At 42.9% G+C, this 24,778-nt stretch overlaps 1 non-coding gene across 1 annotated transcript; it reads left to right on the top strand.

Moving 5' to 3' along the window:
- Positions 1-22,275: 22,275 nt before the first annotated feature.
- LOC132355207 (U6 spliceosomal RNA) lies at positions 22,276-22,382 on the top strand. The gene has a single exon (XR_009499563.1). It is a non-coding gene; the product is annotated as a U6 spliceosomal RNA (small nuclear RNA).
- The last annotated feature ends 2,396 nt before the right edge of the window (positions 22,383-24,778 follow it).

Below are 24,778 nucleotides of genomic sequence, written 5' to 3'. Positions count from 1 at the left end.
ACCTGACATCCTGGGGGGGGCCATTATTCATCTTAATATACTCCCCCATTCTTGTTCACACCACCATCACAACTGTCTCAATCCTCCGTTCCCAACTCAATTCTGGAGCCAAAATCTTCTTGACCCAGTTCAAACTTTCACTCAAGTTCTGCCCCAGAATTAACAATTCCCGGAATGACTGACAATGGAATCAATTATACTCTTCAAAAGAAAAGCCTGCCCTGGCCACCAGAATATGGCCTCGCCTCTTTAGTCTCCAAAACAAAATAACTTAATTTTGTATAATCAGATCTTGGGAAATAGATGAGTCTTATCCATGTTTACTTTGTTATAATCCTACATTATAAAAGCCATTTGAATTTTTTTTTTAATTTTCTTTCTCCTGTTAACGTCCTCATGTACCACTAGATCTGGGTGCTTTGCACCCTCTTCCACATGCATCAGCCCACCTCCTCATGGGGCCTGATGGATTTGGCACCGAAGAGGCGCTTGTTAACCCAAATGCATCAAACAAATTGAAGAGTCTTGGGAAATGGAGGCTGGAAATCCCCTTGCTAAAGCCATATTCTACTGTATTTGATGATGGTAATAATTACACTCAAGAGCAACAGAGTAGATGGAAGGAAGGAGAGCTGGGCTCTGGTCCCAGCAGTGCTGTTAACTAGTGGTGTAGCCAGAGAGGTATCACTCACTCCCAGGTCTGCTTTTGCTCACTGGTCAAGAGGGAATACAAACCCTGACTGCTCAGGGCTCTTAGGGGATTTACAGTAACCGGGTAGATGAAGGCTACATGCCATACAAAGAGCTGGGCAAACACTAGCTATTCTCCTTATTAATAAGTCTATGGAATGGATATTATCATCACCGTAAAATTAGTGATATTATTTTTTATGTCAATTATCTTATTTTATTTTTTGAAATAAAAGAATTAGTGACATGCAGCCCCAAATCACACTTTGCCAGTAAGAGGCGAAGCCAAGAGTCAAACTCAGAACCCAGTTCTGATTCTACCCTCAGTAGCAAGAGAACACTGAAAACCTTTCAGTATCTGGCAGATAGAAATAGGCACATTTTTTTCTTTCCTTACAGAAAGATTCGTTACTTCTAATCTGCTATGTATAACCTAAATGCTAAGCATGTTAGAGCTCTGTGTTAAAAAGGAAAAACAGGCTGGGATGAGGGTCTAAAAAGACACAATTTTTAAGTTTGTTTTCTACTCACAGGGTTTTTTTTGGCCTACTTCCAATTTCCACATATTTATTCCAAAAATATGTATGCAAAGATATCATAACAGTAGTAATAATAGCAATAGTAATTATTATTATTATTATTTTTAAAGTAGCTATCACTTATTGAACAGTTACTCTGTTCAATTATGATCTGTAGACCCCAGGGCAACAGAGAAAAAAAGTCATGGTTTAGCTGAAATTTTTGAAGGTAGAGACTACATTGTAAGCTGTCAGATAATGACCCCAAACAAGTCAGGAAATAAATTAAAAGAGCAACCCCCCTAGAAAATAAAGGCCTGGCTATGTCCTAGGTATTTATACTTGTCATGCAGTGCACAGCATAGATTCTTCAGGATGGAGCTGTTGTCAGGGGAGCAAAGTTTATAAGCAACAACTCTCTCATCTAAAAGAAAAGGAGAGAGAAGTTTGGTTTGGCGAATTTAAAATGCAGAGCTCCCTGTTTTCAGTCTAGTGGACGAGATACCTAATGCTTGCTTTTTTTTTCCTTTACTTGGTTAAGTAAAGTGTTTCTGTAATGAACACGTTGTAAGGAAATGATCACTATAACTAAAAGAGGTTTGAAAGACTCGAAAACTAGCTTAAATTTTATACAGACTGTAAATCCTTATATTTATTTTTTCCAATCTTATTTGTCTATTAATTTGCTTAAAGTCTTTGTTGAATATATTATGCAAAGAGAAACCTCACCCTGGCTACCACCCTCAAACTATTTTGAATAATGTCCAGTTATTTGCTGAGAAGGTTTAGACAGGTGATTGTGTGTTTGTTTGTTTGTTTGTTCTTAATAATCTCCAGGCTTTGGAGAGCTTCTTAATGTTCACAAAGCCCTTTCCCATTCATGCTCTCAGCTGAGCCTCACATCAATTTCATATTACAGTTGAGGAAAATGAAACTTAGGGGGTTCATGGGACTTGTCCAAGGTCACACAGTTTGTATGAAGTGGAGCTAGGACTTTAACCCTTCACTCTCCAAAAACCCCCTATGATTGAAAAGAAGCAAATCAGTTTATTAAGATCTGCTGGATTGAACAGAAATTTTTTAGTGACAGTAGCCTAAGAAGGCACCAGAATAAGGATCACTGTAAAACAAGGACATTACCAAAGCAAGAAAAGAGACACAAGACAAGTCTGAGATTTGAAGGCTTTCACACTCAGGTTCGAATCCCAGCTCTGCCATTAGCCACACAGAGTCACATTGCCTGGATGTGTTACTTTCATCTGTTTCATCCCTTTCTACCTCAGTAGGCTGTTAACTTCAGAAGGACCAAGGCCTGTCATTCTTATCTACCACTGAATTCTCAGCACTCAGCCCAGTGCCTGGCACATAGTAAGTACTCACAAATATCTCTTGAATATGTTTCTCGAACTAGCAAGCTACTGCTCCCCTCTGAGCCCCAACTTCACCATTTGCAAAAACAAAAAGAACAAGTTTAAAGGGTAGTAAGACTTAAGGCAAAATAGAAATGTTAACTTCTCAATAAAGGGTAGTTTTCTCGTTGCCTCCTGGAATGCACATTCCCTGGAAGGAAGGCTGCCATACAGACAGGAATGGATATTTGGGTGCTGCCATCATTTCCAAGCTGCATAGACAAAATATGACACAGAGATGAAAAATGGCATCGTTGTCGAGAGCTAAAACCAACATCTCTCGTTTTTAATGTTCTGCCAATGAACATCTCAGCCACTTTAAAGGATTGGGTTCCCATTTACATTGCCTCACTTAGCAGTTGTGTTTTTTAAAGGAATAAACATTTCTGCTTGCCGAGCAAAAGCAAAATGAGATTTAGTAAACACACGACTCATTTGATCAACATACTCCATGCAAGGCCCCAAGCTGATTGCTCAAGATAGATTTGTTAGGGACAACAATACAGTATTCAGATCATCCCTCATCAGGACCTCCTCTAACTGTCCAGTGTAAAGAGGTAGCAGATTGGAATGGAAGAGCCTAGGCTGTAGTGTCAGACCTAATTTCAATCCCAGTTCAACTACATGTACGCACATAAGCTCAGAAAATATCCTCTCTCTATTAGTCAGGGTTCTCCAGAGAAACAGAGCCAATAGGATACATGTGGAAAAAGAGAGAGATCTAGTCTAAGGAAGTGGTCCACATGACAGCGGAGGCTGGCAAGCCTAAAATCTGTAGGGCAGGTTGGCAGGCTGGAAAGTCAGTTAAAAGTTGATGCTGCATTTGAGTCCAAAAACAGTCTGGAGGCAGAATTCCTTCTTCCTCAGGGGACCTCAGTCTTTTCTTTTGAGGCCTTCAACTAATTGGATGAGGCCCATCCACATTATGGAGGGTAATCTGCTTTACTCAAAGTCAACTGATTTAAATGTTAATCACATTTTTTAAAAAAACACCTTTATTACATCTAGACTGATTTTTGACCAAGCAAACAGGCACATAGCCTAGCCAAATGGACACATAAAATTAACCATCACACTCTCCAACACTCAATTTCTTTATCCACTTCTCTTTATCCAATGAAAAGAATACAAAATACCTAGAAAAGTACCTGTCTTATAGCAAGTACCAGAACAATGTCATGTTAAGGAACTGTACAGTTCTAGAAACATTGATAGGGCATCTACTATGTACCAGGCACTGTTCTAGACCCTGGAGATGCAGAGGTAAACAGAACCCTGCCCTTAAGGAGGTTATCATCTAGAGAGGGAAACAAATGCTTCAGCTATCTGTTACAATGATGTAGGAGCCCAAAGGAGGTGGGCCCAACACAGCTGGGAGACACAGGAGAGGTCTCCTGGAGAAAGTAATGTGTGAGGTAAATGTCTCAGAGTGAAAAAAATTTAGCCAAGTCCAGTAAAGTAGAAAAGGCATTCCAGGCAGCAATAAGAATATAGCCAAAGGCTTGGAAATATGAAAGACTATGCATATATGAGAACCAGAGCTAAACAGTAAGCTGGTGAGTGGTGGCAGATGAATCTAGAAAGGTAGTGAGGCCAGATCACGAAGAGCCTTGGTACCAGGTCAAAACATATGAGTTTTCTTAGGGCTACCATAATGAATGAACCACAAATGCGGTGGCTAAAAACAGCAGCTTATTCTCTCATAGTTTAGAGGCTAGAAATCTGAAATCAAGGTGTCAACCCTGTCAACAGGGTTGTTCCTTCTGGAGCCTCTGAGGGAGAATCTGTCCCAGTTCCCCAGTTTCTGGTGGTCGTACATCACCCCCACCTCTGCCTCCATCTTCACATGATGTCCCACTGTGTGTGTCTCTGTGTCCAAAGTTCCCTCTTCCTATATGGACACCAGTCATGGGATTAGGGTGAGCCCTCCTTTTAATGTGATTATATCTACAAAGACCCTCTTCCAAGTAAGGTCCCATTCACAGGCACAAGGGGTTCGGACTTGAACCTACCTTTTGAGGGAACAAAACTCAATCCACAACACAAGGTAATGGGAGCAATGGTGAGAGTTGTATTTAGGAAGAGCCTTCAGGCTCTGGCAGGAGGAAGAGATAAGACTAGAGGTCTCCTCCTCTGGTTCTGTTGTTTTGGTCACTGGGAAGGTCAGAGTCAAATGTGCCACACATGCACAAACGTACCTTTGGAGGGGAGCACATGTACAGGGCACTATGATTTGTATTTAATTTATGAGCATTATTTCTGACTGCCTCTCATTTTCTTCCTACCCTTATGTATCAGTCGGAGTCCTAACAGGAAACAGATGGTGCACTGAAATGAGTGTAATTCAGGCAGGCTTTATTTACAGTGGGACTACTTACAGAGGTGTGAGCTGGAGGTAGGGGAAGTACACAGTGACCAGGGGCCAGTAACAGGGGGGTTTCTCACCCCTCCTCCCAAGGGACAGAGCAGTTACCTGTCTAGAAGCAAGAGAGTTTTGTTGGGAAGGTCACCTTGAGAGGATTCGTGTCCCCCATGGAAGGACGCAGCCTGCCCGAAGGGACCTCATGACCTCACCCCTCTCACTTTCTGATCTCCTGCTGGCTGTCTCCATGACCAAACCCAAAGAGGATCTAGATATAGGTCAAACCCCAGAGCAGAGAGCAGGTTGGAGAAGGATGGAGAGTGGATCTGGAGGGGCAGACAGTGGACCTCCCCAGAAAACCTTATTTTTCCTTCATCCTAATTTCCTCATTAATTTTTCACTCTTTTATTTCTCATACTCTTTATGTTTGGGTCAGCTACCTCAAGCCCTTCCTTTTTAGAGTAAAAAGGGGAATAACCAACAAAAAATACATATATAAAGTAGAGGCAGAATTTCCTGCCCCTGTCCCCAAGGTGCTCTCTCCTCTGGAGTTTGCACACTACGTACAGCTTGTAGTTGAGTCACCCTGAAGGGTCACAGAGCCCTTTGTGCATGCTCTCCTGGCCACTCATCCAGTTACATAAACTCCCAGCAGGCTCCCTATTGCGAGGGCTTTCCAAGGACATACTTGAGGCAAGAGTCATCCTGGCACAAGTGTTTCTGACAGATGTTGCGGACTGCCATGCGAGAGAGGCCCAGATCGGGTACAAAGGGGGTGGAGTGAGCCCTGGGAGGGTCCACAGGCTCCTCATATCACATGGAGAACACATCAAATAATTCTGGGCACATGCTGGGAAGATCGTCTTTCCACCCCAAGTCCCAGCTCACTGCAGGAGTATATAGACACAGGCACAGATGTCAGATCTGGAGGGCACCCTTGGGACCAACTATGCAAGTTCTTTGTCATGCAGATGTGCAGACTAAGTGTCAGAGAGGGGCAGGCCAACAGTGCATCGTGGCTAGGAGTTGGTGAGTGCCCGGGCTCTTCCACGTGGTGTGCTCTGTTCATTCATTCATACCGTTACTCATCAAAGATCTGCTGTACGTGCTATGTGCAGGGCGCCAGGCCAAAAAATGGAGATCCCTATGGGGACAAGGCTAGCATTACCCTGTCTTCATGGAGGCTACAGAATAATGGGCCTTCTACCACTATCACTAATCCTCACCACAACCCTGCAAGGTATAGGCAGGTCTTGGAAACCAAAGGGACCCAGCCAAACACTGCTCCCTTTTAAGACATGGAAAATCAAAGACAAGAAGGTCACCGTGTGCGAGTTAAATATTAACCCTTCACAGAGCATCACAGAGATGTGGACCATCATGGAAGGAGGCAGAGAAGGCTTACAGAACTGGAGGCCTTGGCTGTAACCTAATTGAAGACACCGGTGTTTCTAAAGGAAAAGACTGTCCATCTGCAGGGTTTGGGTCAGACATGGAGGCCAAGAAAATGGATAACAGAGGCTTCTGTTTAGGAAAAGATCAGCAGGTACTGCTTCAGCTCTCTTGTGGGTTTTCTCCCTGTTTTCATTGAATAAAATAGGAAGAAAAGCCAGTTTTCCTCAACCTCAAGGAAAATTGGATTTTCTCTTCAAATCAGTCCTCTGACTGCCAGCTGACTCTAACAATCAAAGGAGGTTGGACTCAACATTGAGCCAACCCAAGGCTGTGACCCATGCAGCCTTATGATGCAGGCTCACTTTGGAAGACCTGTCCCGTGAGATATCTCATGCTGTCCAGGAGGGAAGTGGCTGCACCAGTGGACTTCTAGTGGAGAAGAACAGGGGTCCTGGTGTCAAACAAACCTAGATCAAGCCCTGGCTCCACCACTGAAAGCTCTGTGATTCTGAGCAAGTCGCTTATCCATTAGGAGTCTCAGTTTTCTCATCTATATAATGGGAAGGATTATAATCCTTACTATAAGTCTGTTTTACAGGTAGCAATTGATATCATAAATAAAAATGTTTCAGTGCCTTTCACGTAGTGAATACTGAACAATTGCTATTATCAGTATTATTGCATAAAGTAAGCACTCCATAATTATTAGTTGTATTAAAAATAAACAACCATTTACACAACTCACAAGGTTCACAGTGGTAAAGTTATAAAGATTTTTGCTGGATAACATTCTTTTAAGTCAGCTTTTTATTAAGTTTCTTTTCTGATTCTAAAGGGGAATATACATTCCTCATGAAAAAACTAGAAAACACAGAAAGCATAAAAAGACCTTTTTTTTTTTTTAATCAACAACCCCACAATCTAGTGATAACCACTGTTAACATGCTGGTATATTTTTATCCATTTTTTTTTTCTGTGTGTGTGTGTGTGTGTTAGAAAAAGATAAAATTTACATAAATAAAACCATACTTTACATATATGACCATTTTCCACAGGAAATGGTTCTGTAATATTCTTTCTATGTTTGCACCATAATTTACACAATTCTCTTACTGTTAGGCTTTTGAGGTTTTCCCCCCAATATTTTTGCTCTTATAGTTCATGTTGCAATGAAATTCTTTGCATAGAAATCTTTTTATACCTCTCATAATTCCTTAGGAGAAGATTCTCATGGTGGAATTTTTGGATCAAAGGATATAAATTTCGGGAGCACACCGGAATCACAACTAACTGCTGAACGATCATCGACAGGAGGACAGTGGAACTCACCAAAAAGATGGTCCACATCCAAGGACAGGGGAGAAGCCGCAATGAGATGGTAGGAGGGGCGCAATCACAATAAAATCAAATCCCAAGGCCACTGGGTGGTGACTCATAAACTGGAGGACACTTATACCACAGAAGTCCACCCACTGGAGTGAAGGTTCTGAGCCCCATGTCAGGCTTCCCAGCCTGGGGGTCCAGCAATGGGAGGAAGAATTCCTAGAGAATCAGACTTTGAAGGCTGGTGGGATTTGATTGCGGGACTTCAACATGACCAGGGTAAGTGGAGACTCCACTCTTGGAGGGCATGCACAAAGTAGTGTGTGCATCAGGACTCAGGAGAGGGAGCAATGACTCCATGGGAGACTGAACCAGACCTACCTGCTAGTGTTGGAGGGTCTCCTGCAGAGTCAGGGGGTGGCTGTGGCTCATGGTGGGGACAGGGACACTGGCAGCAGAAGTTCTGGGAAGTACTCCTTGGCATGAGCCTGCCCAGAGTCCGCCATTAGCCCCACGAAAGAGCCAGGTAGGCTCCAGTGCTGGGTCACCTCAGGCCAAACAACCAACAGGGAGGGAACCCAGACCCACCCATCAGCAGTCAAGAGGATTAAAGTTTTACTGAGCTCTGCCCACCAGAGCAACGCCCAGCTCTACCCACCACCAGTCCCCCCCATCAGGAAGCTTGCACAAGCCTCTTAGATAGCCTCATCCACCAGAGGGCAGACAGCAGAAGCAAGAAGAACTACAATACTGCAGCCTGTGGAACAAAAACCACATTCACAGAAAGATAGACAAAATGAAAAGGCATAAGACTATGTACCAGATGAAGGAACAAGATAAAACCCCAGAAAAACAACTAAATGAAGTGGAGATAGGCAACCTTCCAGAAAAAGAACTCAGAATAATGATAGTGAAGATGATCCAGGACTTCGGAAAAAGAATGGAGGCAAAGATCGAGAAGATGCAAGAAATGTTTAACAAAGACCTAGAAGAATTAAAGAACAAACACCTAGAAGAATTGAAGAACAAACAAACAGAGATGAGCAATACAATAACTGAAATGAAAAATACACTAAAAGGAATCAATAGCAGAATAACTGAGGCAGAAGAATGGAAAAGTGACCTGGAAGACAGAATGGTGGAATTCACTGCTGCAGAACAGAATAAAGAAAAAAAGAATGAAAAGAAATGAAAATAGACTAAGAGAGCTCTGGGGGCAACATTAAATGCACCAACATTCACATTATAGGGGTCCCAGAAGGAGAAGAGAGAGAGAAAGGACCAGAGAAAATATTTGAAGAGATGTAGTTGAAAACTTCCCTAACATGGGAAAGGAAATAGCCACCCAAGTCCAGGAAGCACAGAGAGTCCCAGGCAGGATAAACCCAAGGAGAAACACTCTGAGACACATAGTAATCAAATTGGCAAAAATTAAAGACAAAGAAAAATTATTGAAAGCAACAAGGGAAAAATGACAAATAACATACAAGGGAACTCCCATAAGGTTAACAGCCAACTTCTCAGCAGAAACTCTACAAGACAGAAGGGAGTGGCATGATATACTTAAAGTGATGAAAGGGAAGAACCTACAACCAAGATTACTCTACCCGGCAAGGATCTCATTCAGATTCAATGGAGAAGTCAAAAGCTTTACAGACAAGCAAAAGCTACGACAATTCAGCACCACCAAACCAGCTCTACAGTGAATGCTAAAGGAACGTCTCTAAGTGGGAAACACAAGAGGAGAAAAGGACCTACAAAAACAAACCCAAAACAATTAAGAAGATGGTAATACGACCATACATATCAATAACTACCTTAAACGTGAATGGATTAAAGGCCCCAACCAAAAGACACTGGCTCACTGAGCGGATACAAAGACAAGACCCATATATACGCTGTCTACAAGAGACCCACTCCAGACCTAGGGACACATACAGACTGAAGGTGAGGGGATGGAAAAAGATATTCCGTGCAAATGGAAATCAAAAGAAAGCTGGAGTAGCAATACTCATATCAGATAAAATATACGTTAAAATAAAGAATGTTACAAGAGACAAGGAAGGACACTACGTAATGATCAAGGGATCAATCCAAGAAGAAGAAATAACAATTATAAATATATATGCACTCAACATAGGAGCACCTCAATACATAAGGCAAATGCTAATAGCTATAAAAGAGGAAATCAACAGTAACACAATAATACTGAGGAACTTTAACACCTCACTTACACCAATGTACAGATCATCCAGACAGAAAATTAGTAAGGAAATACAAGCTTTAAATGATACTATAGAACAGATAGATTTAATGGATAATTATAGGACATTCCATCTGAAAACAGCAGATTACACTTTCTTCTCAAGTGCACGTGGAACATTCTTCAGGACAGATCACATCTTGGATCACAAATCAAGCCTTGGTAAATTTAAGAAAACTGAAATCATATCAAGTATCTTTTCCAACCACAATGGTATGAGAATAGAAATCAATTACAGGTAGAAAAACCCCGTAAAAAACACAAAAATATGGAGGCTAAACAATATGTTACGAAATAACCAAGAGATCACTGAAGAATTCAAAGGGGAAATCAAAAAATACCTAGAGACAAATGACAACAAAAGCACAATGATTCAAATCCTATGGGATGCATCAAGCAGTTCTAAGAGGGAAGTTTATAGCAGTACAATCCTACCTCAAGAAACAAGAAAAATCTCAAATAAACAATCTAATATTACACCTAAAGGAACTAGAGAAAGAAGAACAAACAAAACCCAAAGTTAGTAGAAGGAAACAATTCATAAAGATCAGAGCAGAAATAAATGAAATAGAAACAAAGAAAACAATAACAAAGATCAACAAAGCTAAAAGCTGGTTCTTTGAGAAGATAAACAAAATTGATAAACCTTTAGCCAGATTCATCAAGAAAAAGAGGGAGAGGACTCAAATCAATAAAATTAGAAATGAAAAAGGAGAAGTTACAACAGACACCACAGAAATACAAAGCATCCTAAGAGAGTACTACAAGTAACTCTATGCTAATAAAATGGACAACCTGGAAGAAATGGACAAATTCTTAAAAGGTATAACCTTCCAAGACTGAACCAGGAAGAAATAGAAAATATGAACAGACCAATCACAAGTAATGAAATTGAAACTGTGATTGAAAATCTTCCAACAAACAAAAGTCCAGGACCAGATGGCTTCACAGGGGAATTCTATCAAACATTTAGAGAAGAGCTAACACCCATCCTTCTCAAACTCTTCCAAAAAATTGCAGAGGAAGGAACACTCCCAAACTCATTCCATGAGGCCACCATCACCCTGATACCAAAACCAGACAGAGATACTACAAAAAAGAAAATTACAGGCCAATATCACTGATGAATATAGATACAAAAATCCTCAACAAAATACTAGCAAACAGAATCCAACAACACATTAAAAGGATCATACACCATGATCAAGGGATTTATCCCAGGGATGCAAGGATTCTTCAATATACACAAATCAATCAATGTGATACACCATATTAACAAATAAGGAATAAAAACCATATGATCATCTCAATAGAGGCAGAAAAAGCTTTTCACAAAATTCAACACCCATTTATGATAAAAAACCCTCCAGAAAATGGGTATAGAGGAACCTACCTCAACATCATAAAGGCCATATACGACAAACCCAAAGAAAACATCATTCTCAATGGTGAAACACTGAAAGAATTTCCTCTAAGATCAGGAACAAGACAAGGATGTCCACTCTCGCCCCTCTTATTCAACATAGTTTTGGAAGACCTAGCCACAGCAATCAGAGAAGAAAAAGAAATAAAAGGAATACAAATTGGAAAAGAAGAAGTAAAACAGTCACTGTTTGCAGATGACATGATACTATACATAGAGAATCCTAAAGATACTACCAGAAAGCTACTAGAGCTAATCAGTGAATTCTTTAAAGTTGCAGGATACAAAATTAATGCACAGAAATCTCTTGCATTCCTTCACACTAACAACGAAAGATCAGAAAGAGAAATTAATGAAACAATCCCAGTCACCATTGCAACAATAAGAATAAAATACCTAGGAATAAACCTACCTAAGGAGGTAAAAGACCTGTACTCAGAAAACTATAAGACACTGATGAAAGAAATCAGATGACACGAACAGATGGAGAGATATACCATGTTCTTGGATTGGAAGATCGGTATTTTGAAAATGACTATACTGCCCAAAGCAGTCTACAGATTCAATGCAATCCCAATCAAATTACCAATGGCATTTTTTACAAAACAGAACAAACTATTTTAAAATTTGTATGGAGACACAAAAGACCCCGAATAGCCAAAGCAATCTTGAGGGAAAAAAACGGAGCTAGAGGACTCAGACTCCCTGACTTCAGACTATACTACAAAGCTACAGTAATCAAGACAATATGGTACTGACACAAAAACAGAAATATAGATTACTGCAACATCATAGAAAGCCCAGAGACAAATTCACGCACCTATGGTCAACTAATCTATGACAAAGGAGGCAAGGATACACAATGGAGAAAAGATAGTCTCTTCAATAAGTGGTGTTGGGAAAACTGGACAGCTACATGTAAAAGAATGAAATTAGAACACTCCCTAACACCATATACAAAAATAAACTCAAAATGGATTAAAGACCTAAATGTAAGGCCAGACACCATAAAACTCTTAGAGGAAAACATAGGCAGAACACTCTACGACATAAATCACAGCAAGATCTTTTTTGACCCACCTCCTGGAGTAATGGAAATAAAAACAAAAGTAAACAAATGGGACCTAATGAAACTTAAAAGCTTTTGCACAGCAAAGGAAACTATAAACAAGACGAAAAGACAACACTAACGCTCAGAATGGGAGAAAATATTTGCAAATGAGTCAATGGACAAAGGATTAATCTCCAAAGTATATAAACAGCTCATGCAGCTCAATATTAAAAAAACAAACAATCCAATCAAAAAATGAGCAGAAGGCCTAATAGACATCTCTGCAAAGAAGACACAGATGGCCAAGAGGCACGTGAAAAGCTGCTCAACATCACTAATTATTAGAGAAAGGCAAATCAAAACTACAATGAGGTATCACCTCACGTCGGTTAGAATGGGCATCATCAGAAAATCTACAAACAACAAATGCTGGAGAGGCTGTGGAGAAAAGGAGACCCTGTTGCTACTGTTGGTGGGAATGTAAATTGATACAGCCACTATGGAGAACAGTATGGAGGTTCCTTAAAAAACTAAAATAGAATTACCATATGACCCAGCAATCCCACTACTGGGCATATACCCAGAGAAATACATAATTCAAAAAGACACATGCACCCCAGTGTTCATTGTAACACTATTTACAGTTAGCAGGTCATGGAAGCAACCTAAATGCCCATTGACAGACAAATGGATAAAGAAGATGTGGTACGTATATACAATGGAGTATTACTCAGCCATAGAAAGGAATGAACTTGGGTCATTTGTCGCGACGTGGATGGACCTAGAGACTGTCATACAGAGTGAAGTAAGTCAGAAAGAGAAAAACAAATATCATATATTAACGCATGTATGTGGAATCTAGAAAAATGGTACAGATGAACCAGTTTGCAAGGCAGAAATAGAGACACAGATGTAGAGAACAAATGTATGGACACCGAGGGGGGAAAGTGGGGGTGGGGGGTGGTGTGATGAATTGGGAGATTGGGATTGACATGAATATACTGATATGTATATAATAGATAACTAATAAGAATCTGCTGTATAGAAAATAAATTAAAAAAACAACAACAAAGGATATAAATTTCTTTAAGCCCATAATACATTTTGTTAATACAAATTAATACAAATTAATTTCCAATAGGATTATACTAAATCACCATCCTTTCAGCAGAATGTGAATATCCATTTTTAAAATTTTTCATTTTATGAAAAAAAAGTGAAAACACCTTTTCTTTATTTTCATTGCTTTGATTACTAGTAATCTTGATAGCTGTCATTGGTTCTTTTTCTAGGAAATGTATGTTTACACCTTTGACCCACTTTCTGCTATATTTCATAACTTTCGTATCACTATGCATGATCTCTTTATATAATAAAGATGTTTTTTAAATATCACATCTGTGGCAAATAAATTTCACAGTCTATTGTTTGCCTTTTAATGTTTAATGATATTTTGACATATATTTTAAATTTTATATAGTTAGAAAACTTACTATAAATTTTAATTAATGTTGTTCCTATATATAGTCAACTCAAACTCCAAACTCTTAAACCTCATGACATTCAAGAAAACTCAGTATAGTTAACTCATTTATACTGAAACTAATAGTATAAAGCATATTATATTCTTGTATATATTGATGATTTGCTGAAACTGGGGTGATGGGTGCACAGAGGTTTGTTACACTATTCTCTCTTTTTGTGCATGTTTTAAATGTTCCCATAACAAAGCCTAAAACATTCTTTTGTAGTCTTGGCTTATTTCCTACTGTGTTTCAAGCTTCATGGACATAAATTCTTCATCTGTGACTCTGGACAAATTTTGAAATCTTTCTAAGCTTTGGTTACCTCTGCTACTAAAAACAAAACCAAACAAAGAAGTAAAAATACACCAAACATGTAGGATTGTTGAAAGGAGGAGATGGAATAATGCATTCCTAGCATATAATATGGTGCCTAGCATACAGCAGGTGCTCAATAAAGGTTTTCTTTTTATTATTATTATTATTATTATTATTATATTACTACTACTACTATCATTTCAATTTCTGTATCTCAGACTTTCTCGCTGCAAGAATCAGAAGCTGATCCTGGATGATTAAATAGAAGAGAAGTTTATTTCGAAGATGTTGGGACAGCAGAGGACAAGCTCAAGAACAGTTTAAGAATGATGCCCAAAGGCCTGGCCTCGGGAGAAACCTGCTGCGGCAGCTGCAGGCCTGCCGAGCACCGGTGGAAACTGCCCTGGCCGCAGTCACCCTCACAGAACGGGTCCTGCCCCAGCCCTGTACGCCCGCCTCCACACTGGCCCGCAAACGTTTCTGAACGTTTCTGAATGGGCCCTGCTTCCTCAAGCTGCTCCTTTGGGTGAGTCTGACCAGCGAATCCTTGAGGAGTCAGACCCGTAAAGCTGAAAACTCTGCAACCAGGAGTTCAAAAAATACTGACAACCAGATAGAAAACTTGACAATGTCCTTTACAGTCCCCTTGCTAGCTGCCCAAATTTCACATAGACCTTCCTTCCATGCTGGAACTTGACAATGACAACAGTTATTACAACAAAAATCTAACATGACGAGGCTCTCCATCCCTGGGAGTGTGCTTGCCCTCTGCATAGAGGAAGCCAACCAAACACTCTTCCATTATCGTGCCGGGCCATGAGTCCAGGGTCTCTGGGTAATGTTTATTCCTCCTCCAGTTCCATCACAGTTCTATCTGAATGTGCTATAGGCTGTGGACAAAACTATGAAATTCACCACCCTCCTATACACAAGTCAAACAGTAAGGGAAGAAAGGAAGAAAAGGGAAATTTGTTATAATACAACATGGCAAAAAAAAAAAAAAATCTTACAGGTATCTTCAGTAACTCGTCATGAAACCCTAGTTAGAAAGAGTGAAGGAGGAAGAGAGAGTTAAATATTGTGTTTGTTCTGCTCTCAGGCAGCATCTCCACTGGTCAGAAATCTTGACTTTTGGGTGACCCAAATCGAATGCTCATTCCTGAAGGATCTGAGCCACTGGTGGTCTTACCAGTATAGAGGCTTAGTAGACTTTTTTTTTTTTTTTTAACGCCTCAGCATTAAAAAAAAAGAAAAAAATGTAAAAGACCCCACAGAGGAACTTCTTAATTACAGATAAACTCCTCCCTATTCAATTTCATTAGCAGCAACCCTATTTCCCCTTGGTCATCAGGATTAACCACCCTAAAAGTACAGTAACCTCCTTTCTTGCCTGTTCATCAAAGGCATGAAGGAGACTGAAAATATCTGGGTGGTGGTTCAGCTTCCAGCCTCAGCAACCCGTTGTTGAGCACCGTGATAAAAGAACATCTCCCTTGGGCACGGAGACCTCCACACACGCAGAACCCAGAGTCTCAGGGGTGGAAAGGAAAATTCCACAAGTGGCGACGTTAGGCATGGCTGACTGGGAGGTCCTGTCCGAAGAGACCGTTGCCCTAACAACTCAGACATCGGGGAGCCCAATTCCAGGCTGCTGTGCTGTGTTCTGGGGTGGCTGCAGCCTTTCCCTTAAAATCTCAAAGGTACACATTGCTCTAGAAAATGCTCTGGGCAGTCCTGTTTGATTTGGGGGAACCTGGGATTAAACAAATGTGTGATCAGTGAATCCTCATCTAGTAACCTCAGGTGGAAAGATATTCCAGGTGGAAAAGAATGTTCCAACACACAGTGGGGGCATGCTGCTGTAAAGAAATCCAGAGCTGATTTCTTAACGGCATGGAATTCTTCTGAGGATTCAATTAAATAACAGATGTAAAGTGCGTGTCGCATAGTAGGTATTCCATGAAAATGAAAATGTGTCCCCTCCACACTTCTGAACCATGCTGGGGTGAGAAGGCTGGGTGTTAATGAAGCCATTTTACAGATTAAAAGCTGGGGCTCAGAAAGGATAGGGATTACATGTTAATGAGGACACAGTTAGGAAGTGGGAGCGGCAATGGCAGGAACTGACCTTGGCCTTCTGACTCCAATTCCAACTAACTAGACTCACCACTTCCCAAGACACACAGCCTCAGTCTGGTCTTACTCACCCCGCAAGTTAACATTTCACAAGTACTGAGTCACAGCTTCCTCTCCTCTTGGCTTCATGAGAATCCCAGCACACTCCATCCCAGGCCTGGCAGCTCCCACCCTCTTCTGGGGCCGCTGATGGGAATGCTCGAGGCCAAGACTGCCAGGAACTGAGGGAGTAGGTAGGGTGTCTGTGCACGTGGAGGGACCTGACCCACGTGAGCTGGAGGAATCTGTGACGCTGCCAAGGACCACATCAGAAAGATAATATTTGAAGAGTGAAAGCTCCTCCAAAGAATGTAAAATCCTTCGAGTGAGCGAGTGCCTGAAGTTCTCCGGGCATAACTCACACAGGATGGGCCAGAACGTGAGCTGCAGACAGCAGGTGAAACAGGGCACAAGAGAGCAGGGTGTCCAAGCGAGCTGAAAGGGATTTGGGAGATTACCGATCCCTTCAGCAAAGAAGAAATGGTGGTTCAAAGCAGACTGACTTTGCCAAGGTCACACCGCTGAGGGGCAGCCCTGGGACCTAAACCCAGGCTTTCTCATTCGTTTGTCCAATATTCACTGCGTGTGCTTCTTGGTGAGCCTGGAGGGCCGTTGGATAGCACTAAGAATATAGCAGTAAACCAAACAAGCAGGTTTTCTGTCTGCCCAGAACTGACTTCCCAGCGGGGAGGAGAGAGAATTTAACAGACAATTGTGAAGCACGATGAGAAGTGCTATGACGGCGGGGGAGGGGTACAGTGCTGAGGGGGGCACAGGGGAGGGTGGTCTCATCTAATCTATGGGGTCAAGAAAGGCTTCCTGGATTAAGTGATGGTACAGCTGAGACCTGAAGACAGAAGGCATGAATCCAGTGAATAGGGGTGGGGTGGAAGGACGGAGAACACTCCAGGCAAGGGGGGAGTGCTACAAACCAGGCATAGTATTAGACCCTTGTTTTAAAGAACTTCATAAATAGGGACGCTCCCACACTGAACAAGCACCCAGGGTGCTAAGAGAGCAAGAGAAGAGACCACCCGTCTACCAAGAAGAGGTGACATCTGGATCTTAAAGGATGGGTAGTACTTCCACAGGTACCGAGAAAGCAGATGGCTAGTCCAAGGCCGTGGGGATTTTGTGGGAAAAGGCATTGAAGGAGAACTTATGACAGGCAGTTCCTGGCACAGAAATTGACCTTTCTGGGGGAAGGTCAGTACATGTTTGTCAAATACTAAACCTCGGGGCTAACGGTCATTGGTGGGGCTCAGAGAAGCACAGAGAGGTTTTCCTGGGTTCCAGTGGCTGTTAGTAAAACCCTCCCAGATGCAGATTTTGAATAGCTGCCGCTTCAGCACAACACAGACGAGCGGGTGACCCAGAATCACTGCCCACACCCACTGCCCCATGCTGCTCCATGGCCTACACAGCCACGGCAGCCCAGCAAGCGGCTGGTGTCCACGGATCCCAGGGTCCCCCAACCCCGAGGACCCCAGGTGGGTGAGGAACAGTCACAAGGAACACAGTCTTCCAACTAATCAATTTTACTCTGATTCTGGGATAAACACAGCAGACAAACTGATGTCTAATAGAAAGACAAGAATTCCTAATGTCCCGTCCAGGCGCACAGATAAGCACATTGAAGAAAACAGTGCTGAAAATAATAGCCTCCACGGTGAAAATCCGGGTGGCACGTGGCCCCAGCGGAACAAAGATGGTGTTGTTTCCAGTTCATCACGTCACCACTCGCTTCCGCAGGGGCTGAGGTGAGACAGCTGAGACGAGTCACACCTTCATCTTTGGGGCCTGGAGACTAGGAACCTGGGACAGCCCTGCAGCCCCTGCACAACAGCCAAGGCCTTTAAAAGGGACTCGGAAAGAAGACAAACTGCAGTGTCGGTATCCTGTGGCACGTCCCTGTGTGTCTGCCCCGGTGACAGAGCCTTTGGGGCTGTGCTCGGCACAAGCTACTGTGCCCAAACGCTCTACTTGTGGGATGCTGAACATTTCAGACTTTTAAAAAACCTTGTCTAGATTGCTTTGCATGTCGTGATTGCCATGTGTTTTTTGAACTTGAATGCCACGCTTAATATACTGAAGAACTTACTTTAGTTTTAAATAAAAATTGATATTTTACTTAAAGCAATAATAATTACTAAGACGTAGTGAAGACTAAGTTCGGCTGATCTAGACGCAGCATGATTACTGTCTACAACAACTCTGCAAGAGCGCCTCCCCGTTTTACAGGTGAGGCCTCGACAGGCATGGGAACGGGGCTCTCCGGCTCCAAAGCTCACACTCCTTCCACGAGGCTACACCAGACAAGGAAACGCCCGGATGGACTACTGCCTGGGACTCACGGTGGTCTGGTTAGTTGACATTTGAGGCACAGGATGTGGAGCAGTGAGGGATGCACTTAAAAAGGGAGATGGAGGCCTATCCCGGGCCTGCACGACCCCATGGAAGTTGTCGCAGGGACCACAGAGAGAAAACACAGGGCCTCTCCCCAAAGAGCTCACAAACTCAAAGCAGACAGACAAGAAGCCCAGCCTCAGGGTTGAGGCTGAAGGCGCCCTTCAGGAAGGACAAGCAGCCCCCCTTCCTGAGCCACACGGAGCCGACTATAGTAGTGCCAATGACTAGGACCGGCAGGGACGCCGGTCCCTACTCCACGCCACCCACATCATCTGGAGCCCTGATCAAACCGTACCGTAATCCTCTGTTTTCCTGTCCCGCAGGTCATTGCTCTTTCCCCCTGCGCCCCTCCCAGTTTTCAGGCAATAGCCGGGAAGCATGTGTGTGGTCCCAGCAGCCTCCAGGTCACGTGTCAGCCGAGGGCTGGCACATGCTCCCCCCGCCCCGCCCCCGTCCCCGGTTCCGCCGTCACCACTTCAGTGCGCTAAGCCTCTTGGTTTACATTTCTGCATCTGGTTCTCAGCGGACAGAACCTCTCTGTCTGGGAAGTAGGGGACAAGGCAGAGCAGCTAGTCCCAGGGCCTAGTCAGTGGTCACTAAGCTGTGGAAAGTGACGATTTGAATTTTTTTTTTTTTTTTTTTTTGGCCTCTCCGCACGGCATGTGGGATCTTAGTTCCCTGACCATACATCGAACCTGCGCCCCCGGCAGTGGAAGTGCGGAGTCTTAACCACTGGACCGCCAGGGACGTCCCACGATTCGAATTTGGGAACTCAGCATCTGCCCAGGAGCCCTGGGTGAGAACTACAGTTTGCTCCTGAATCGGATTCATTCCATCACTTGTATATCAGTCACTTATGGTGCTCTAAGACCCATGTTGACACTGGGGACAGGCGGGGGTTCATCAGAGTCACTGTTCCCAACTCCCCTCTTCCCCTGAAGCAGAGCTGAACAGCTTCCTGCCTCGCGTCCCACAGCCCCACACCTCCCATTGTTCACCTTGACTGAGAACTCACCGTGTTCTGGGAGTGCTGTCCTGGGCTAAAGCCTTCCACTCTTCATCTTAGTTCATCTCTACCATAACCATGAGGTAGATGTCGGCGCTTTGTGACCACCTAGAGGGGTGGGGTTGGGAGGGTGGGAGGGAGACACAAGAAGAGGAGGATATGGGGATATATGTATATGTACAGCTGATTCACTTTGTGATACAGCAGAAAGTAACACACCATTGTAAAGCAACTATACTCTGATAAAGATGTTAAATAAATTATTGAGCATCTACTTACTACATGTCAGGAACTATACGTTTTCAAAATGTTACCTCATTTAACCCTCCCAACATGGCAGGGAAGTGGGTTTGGATTTCCCAGTTTTCACAAATGTGCCAGAGAGTCCACAGTGAACTAAACAGTTAAGCCCCCTGCCCTATGGAACTGACGATTCTAGTTAAACCGTCAATCAGGCAATCCATTCATTAGATTGGGGTACACATGAAAAAGCATGTGAGATGGGGACAGAGAGTGGCACGGAGGGGCAGTCAGGGAGGACTTCTCTGAGGAGGTGACACTTGAGCAGAGACCTGAATAAAGCAAGGGAGCAAGTCCTTTGTGTCTCTAGTTGGAGGGGCATCCACGCCCAGAGCACTTGCTGTTCACGTTTCCATCTCCCCAGCAATTAGTGCCCTCAGTGGGGTCTTCATACACCAGCCTCCATTGGGCACCTATTCTAGAGCAGGGTTGGCACTCAGGTTGCCTCTCAGGCCCGTACCCCCTGCCTCAAGCTGCTTAAAAGAGATTATCGAAAAGGCTTCTGGGGACCTGTCTAGGCCCAGCAGAAGAGCACGGCATGATCAGTCAGTGATGTATGTCGGCTGGAGCCTTTGGTGGCAGGAGCTCCCTGACAGCCAACTGGTTATCTAGCCGCTGCATAAGTACCTCCAGAACCCAGGAAACTACCTCCCCACACTGCTTGCCCCACTGTGGTCCTCTCACAGAATGGGAAATACTCTACAATGCTCATTGAGGCCTAGCTCATCTTAGCTTCCAATGTAGGCTGGAAACTCCTTGAGGGCAGGGCCCATGTCTTGTCTCTGAATCCCCAGTCATCTGCATGCCCAGTTCAAGGTCTGACATTTAGTAGGTGTCTAATAAACATTTGTTGAATTGAATTGAAAATTCACCCTGACTCTCTGAAACCTCTACTTTTTGGACTGTGGGGACCACATAACAAAATTCTTCTTCCACACATCAACTCTTTTGGGAAAAAGGAAATGGGTGAGGTGGGAATTAAACATTTACTGAGCACTTACTAAGTGTCAGGCCTATATGGTTTCCAAATGTTGCTTCATTTAATCCTCCAACAACTCGCTGAAGTAGTTGTTCTTTTCCTTTTTTATGGGTGCAGAAATAAATCTTAAAACAGCCCCTGGTTACAATTCTGGCTCTACCATTTATTAGTTGCGTGCCTCTAGGGATGCTTCCAGTCTCTCCGGCCCTGTAATCTTTTTAGTTCATCTCTCTGCCTCCCAGAGATTTGAAGACAGCAATTACATCCCCTCTGAGACTTTTCTTATCTCTGGGCAGCACATATCCAGCTATTTCCAATGTCTTTCATGGACAAGTGGTCAAGGGCATTGGCTCTGGAATTAGAATAACCAGGGTTTGTCCCTAACCACGTCACCTTGTGTACAAGTGACTTAACCTCTCTGAATGTTGGCTTTCCTAACTGTGTGACATGGGATACTCATGGTACCATCCCATAGATGCAATCTTTGTTGCAAAGATTAAATAAGACCACAAATATAAGCACCTCACACCATGGCACACAGTAGGTCCTCATGAGATGCTGCCTCTGCTGGCTTTGAGTTCCACCCTCCACCATTTCAGCTAAGTTCAGGCCAGGTTGCTGGTGTCCAGTTCACATCATGTGACATCAGAACAGGACATTATCTGGGTCCCTTTGTTTTCCAGGGAAATCTGCCGTGCCAGCCCAGATCCTGCCTCTTGGGGGGAAGTAAGGAACCAGAGTATGTGAACAAGACCAGGGTCATACCACTTCCAGGAACCCATACAAGCTCTGCTGATAAATCACGACTCAAGCACTGGTGATAAATAAACTGGTGTTTACTCTAAACACAAGAGCAAAGACAGTGACTTGATCTAAACAGTTGGATTTTTATTACATTAACTGTTTCAGAGCAACCATTGGGGAAACCTTCTCCACCCCAGGAGAATTAGTGGCTCTAACACCAGGAAGCAGATCACTATCCTGGGTTACTTTCTTAAGTCCCAGAGGCACATTTTTTCACATGTAAATGTTTCTAAAATCAGAATGCATCTGATAATCAATGGACAACAATAATCAAGTAAAATAGTGCCAGGTTCCTCCTTCCAAGAAGTTATGATTAAACTGATGATGGTGCTCGCTTCGGCAGCACATATACTAAAATTGGAACGATACAGAGAAGATTAGAATGGCCCCTGCACAAGGATAGCGCACAAATTCATGAAATGTTCCATATTTTTAGAGAACAGACTTGTGGTTGCCAAGAGGGAGGGGGGTGGGAGAGGAATGGATTGGGAGTTTGGGGTTAGCAGATGCAAACTATTACATATAGAATGGATAAACAACAAGGTCCTACTGTATAGCACAGGGAACTATATTCAATAACCTGTGATAAACCATAATGGAAAAGAAGATGAAAAAGAATGTGTGTGTGTGTGTGTGTGTGTGTGTGTGTGTATAAAACTGAATCATTTTGTTGTACACCAGAAACTAATACAATATTGTAAATCAACTATACTTCAAAAAAATAAAAAATAATAAAATAAATAAACTGATGATGAACATTAGAATAGAGGAGGCCACCACTGACCGAGCACATACTATCTGTTAGACCCAATGCTGGACACTAGATCCTTTCATTTTCATTGCTTTCTTTTATGTTCTTTCAGCATGTTTTTTTTCCCCTTTATAAAAAATAATAATCATTGAAGAAAACTTTAAAAATACAAGCAGCTCAAGTATCCCAGAGTTCCCCAGTAAAGAGATATCTAAAGAGCCCCTTCAGAATCTAAGCAGCCATAACACAGTGAAAACCTCAACTTGAGTAATTGCAGGGGCAAAAGCAAACTCCACCCACATCACCACCAGGTACTTCTGAGGATCCAGGATAGCTTTTCCTCTCTTGGTAGCCACCTCTCTCTCCAGACCTCTGCTCCAAACTTCTCTACCATTCATTTCTACCCATATGAGCTTTCCCAAGCTGACATTGCATCTTCCCTGGTCTTCCCACACCTAGACATTGATCTTCTCTTGATTCCCCAAAGCACAGGTGACACTAGACCTTAGTGTTTGACCAACTGTACTCAAGTCCTGAGGGGACTACAAGGGCACTACAAAACAGGAAAGTAAAACAGAAAAATGAATCCCAGTTGACGCTGATTCCAAAGACCAACATCCTTAGCCAACATAAGGGACCTCCATCCTCAGCCAAAGCAGGGCATCATTTTGCTCCGTCGGGGCTAACTTCATAACAGAGAACTCCCTCTCACCTCCTCTTCTCTGGGTTCCAGAGCCCCAATCCTCTCCCTCTGGGCACTGCTGAAGATGCCCAAAATATGTTATTATACTAGTTGAGATAACACTATCTACTCTTAGAGCAAAACTGACATTCCACAGGCTTAAAAGAATTCCATCTACCCTTACAAAGTCCAGTCATGGAGAGGGCAGGGGTGCATGGAGCTATGCTCCACAGAGTCATTCAGGGACCCAGGCTCAGAGGATCTGCCGTCTTCTATATGTGGTTGCCAGTTTGCCCTGGGCATCAACATCCAGTCTGCAGACAGGGCAAGAGAAGGAATCATGTGAGGAAGATTTTGTGGCAATCCTGCAAGTGGCATGTGAAACTTCCGCTCTTATTCCATTAGCTGGAACATGTGGCCGTGTCTCATTGCAAAAAAGGCTGGGAAACACAGGACAACTTGTGCCCAATAGGAAAGGAAAGTGTTTGATTTCTCAAACAATAGTCACTCTCTACTACAGGCACCATCATGATGTGCCCTGTACCCAGGAAAACAGCACCTTCTGGCTGATAATGCAGAACAATTTACCACCCACTCCCTTTGCTTCAAGCTCTCCTTCAGACTAGCTTCTGGCCATGCTGCTCCAAAATCAAAAGCCTATTTCAATGTTCCTCCTAAACAATAAAGAAACCTCCCTCCAAAAATAAAATCAATTCTGCTGCCAACCCTAGAATTCATAAATACTTGCCGTTGTTTTTGCGTGTGTTTTTTGTCCCCCTACATAGAAAAAATGTTTAAAGAAATCACTCATAATCTTACAACTCTATTAATTTTAATGTGTTTCCTTCCTTTATATTTCCATATGCTCAAATCTTGCACAAACTTCAAAGTCCTGTTCAAACGATATAACTTTCTTGAGCCTGAGGCCCAGAGAGGTTAAGTAACTTGCCAGAGGTCACACAGTTAGGAAATAGTAGAACCAGATTTCTAACCATGATCTAACCCCAGAGCCAAGGCTCTTGCCAATGCAGCACGCTGCCTCTCGGTATTCCTTGTAATTGTCCCTGGCCTTTTATTCATCCCTGTCTGCTGGATGGTAATTATCTGTGTCTAAAATATAAATGACCCATCTGTGACAAACCTTATCTTCCTTATTAGAGTGTCAGCTCCCAAAAGTCCAGAGATATATTTGATTCCTCTTTGCAACCACAAGGCCTGGCCCATAATAGCTGTTTAATTCTCTACTACCCAAAGAAGCAAACATCAAATTGGAAGCTACCTAAAAGGCTCTGGTCCAATCCACTGCCCAATTCACAGCCCCACTTCACATTTCACAGGTGACCACAGCACAGACTTTGGGGCCTAACAGATCCAAGTTCACTTTCCCCTCTACCACC

This window comes from Balaenoptera ricei, chromosome 1 (genome assembly GCF_028023285.1).
Source record: "Balaenoptera ricei isolate mBalRic1 chromosome 1, mBalRic1.hap2, whole genome shotgun sequence".
Lineage (NCBI taxonomy): Eukaryota > Metazoa > Chordata > Mammalia > Artiodactyla > Balaenopteridae > Balaenoptera > Balaenoptera ricei.
This window is presented reverse-complemented; position numbering and strand designations above follow the sequence as displayed.